This window comes from Triticum urartu, chromosome 6A, assembly GCF_056163025.1.
Source record: "Triticum urartu cultivar PI428250 chromosome 6A, HENAU_Tu73, whole genome shotgun sequence".
Taxonomy (NCBI): domain Eukaryota; kingdom Viridiplantae; phylum Streptophyta; class Magnoliopsida; order Poales; family Poaceae; genus Triticum; species Triticum urartu.
Window position 1 is genome coordinate 318,944,795 of NC_141878.1, and position 2,318 is coordinate 318,947,112.

A 2,318-nucleotide genomic window follows, 5' to 3' on the forward strand; every position below is an offset into this window, starting at 1 on the left:
ATGATTTAATTTGCTAGTCATCTCATTGTTAGCATTGTATTATTCATGCCTCGCAGAGAACATGACACGTGCGGTGAAACACCCAAAGAAAAAGAAGAAACAAAGGAGCAAAAGAAGAAGGAAGATTATCACCCCCAAAAAAGAAGGAAGACGCACACACAAGTCTGGGGCGCTGCTCTCTACTACATGAAGGGTTGTTAGCCACGGAGTCGTAACTGCTTCTCCTCCACGACCTCCATCTCCTTGCGCATCTCCTTTGCCATCTTCTTCATTGTGTCCATGATGCGGGATTTCCCGACATGAGCCTTCATCATATGTTCCACGGCTGCATTACGTACCTTGACAGCAGTCGGGTGCTCGATGCAGAGCTTTGCCAACTCCTCCTTCTATTCCATGACGAGGGCCTGCAACTTCTTCTTCGAGGAACTACTATTCTCATGCAGCTTCTTCCAGCCGGCGCTCTCCTACTTCAGTAGGTCGAGCTCGTGGCAGAGCTTTGCCTTGTCCTCCTGAACTTGCAGGATTTCACCGGTCGCCTTCTTCTTCAAGGCAATGCTCTTCTTCAGCAGCATCACCAAGCCGACGGTCAACTCCCCCTACTCATTGAGCTCAGCGGGCATGTCGTCGAGGCTCTCCTTCAGCAGCTCCACCAAGCCGTTGATGAACTCCTTTTGCTTATTGAGGTGCTTATTGAGCTGATTGGGCATGTCGGCATGTTCACCTCCGGGGCTAGGGCGCTCCTGGGAGCCATCACCTACCCATGGGAGATCTTTCGAGGTCTCTGCGAGGCGACGAACCCTATTTTTTTCCGCAGCCTTGGCTGCCACTCCCTTGTTACGTGTAGTTCTCGACCTAGAGCTCTACACACCGGCCATGGCAAGGACGAACGAAGAAGAAGGACTTATGAGGAGGAAGGTAGAGTCATTTTCGGTTAGGTAGTTCCCCTTTTTATAACCTAAGTACTAGCACTAGTACTAAAACCTGCATAGTGGGCACACGTTTAGGTTTGGTACGTACTAGTAGGTGTGAGCAGGTTTGCACTTAATTGTAGAACTAGTACTTTGGAATGTGATGGGAACAAGGTAAAGATTAATTGATGGTTTTGGTTTCGAGGCCCGAAACCGCTCCCGATGAGTTTAGTGGAACATAAATTTCAAGTACTCCCTCCATCTCAGTTTACAAGGCTTGCACGTGTATCTAGATCATCAATGTAACTTATATAAAATAAATTGTTTAACATAAAAATATATGATTAAAAATAGAATATTTGAAGTTTGTAATGATATATTTTTCGTAATGTATGCCTCTTATTAAGTTGGTCAAATTAATGACCTAGGTACACGTGCAAGACTTGTAAACTGAGATAGAGGGAGTACTACACTTCTCAAATGTGGTCGCACAAGTCAGTGATGTAACTAGTCATACATGTCACACCAAGCCGATGTGTGTCCCTTCGACAAGACGCTGGTCTGACCGACCGTCCGTTGGTGTGACCGACCATAAAGTATTATGCGATGGAGACTTCTGGTTGTGGCTTTGGTTGATTGTCACGAGCAAGCATTCTAAAACTAGTGATAAATCAATTACTATCTTTTTCCAAATGACCAAGTATTTTCACAGGAATACAATAAGTACATATAGATGGAGTGATTGTCAAGGTTGCAAACCGACATGGCGTTGCAAGTTCACTACAGCAACAACCGACTATGTCACTTCATCGCTGGCGGGGAAGGAGGGCAGCTCACCTCGCCTACAATGCATGCCCAGCGGCGCTGCCACAACTGGTCTCGGGATTTGGCTTCTCCTACCGCCCATTTGAACAGTTGCACCGGCTGCTCATGCCATTGCACAGGCATGCGTGTTCTTTCCTTCGAAGTCGACTCCGTGAATATGATCTCTTCCATTATCCCTAGCTCGATGCTGACAGATGCTGACATCCCTTAGCATCTCTCCCCTGAGATCGACTTGCGCCTCCGCCTTGTGCTGTGCCAGGCGCAACTCCTTGGAACTTCTTTCCAATCGATGCGACGCTTCCTCGATCCAATTTGCCCTTGCTGCCCACCACCTGAAACGCATCCCTAGCATGTCCTCCGGCGCCACCGATCTATGATTCTAGAGCAATGGATCCCCTCTAAAACACATGTGGGTTTCGCTCAAAGGCGGCAGTGCTGCGGGCCGCGGCGAGAGGGCAGCCCGCGGGATCCTGGGATCTAAGGGATTATCCATGGCAGTATCCTCCATGGCAGGATCTGGTGGGCGAGGCGGGGAGGTGAGCCTAGGCGCTGGAAGAGCCCTACGATGCTAAGATAAAGATAGTA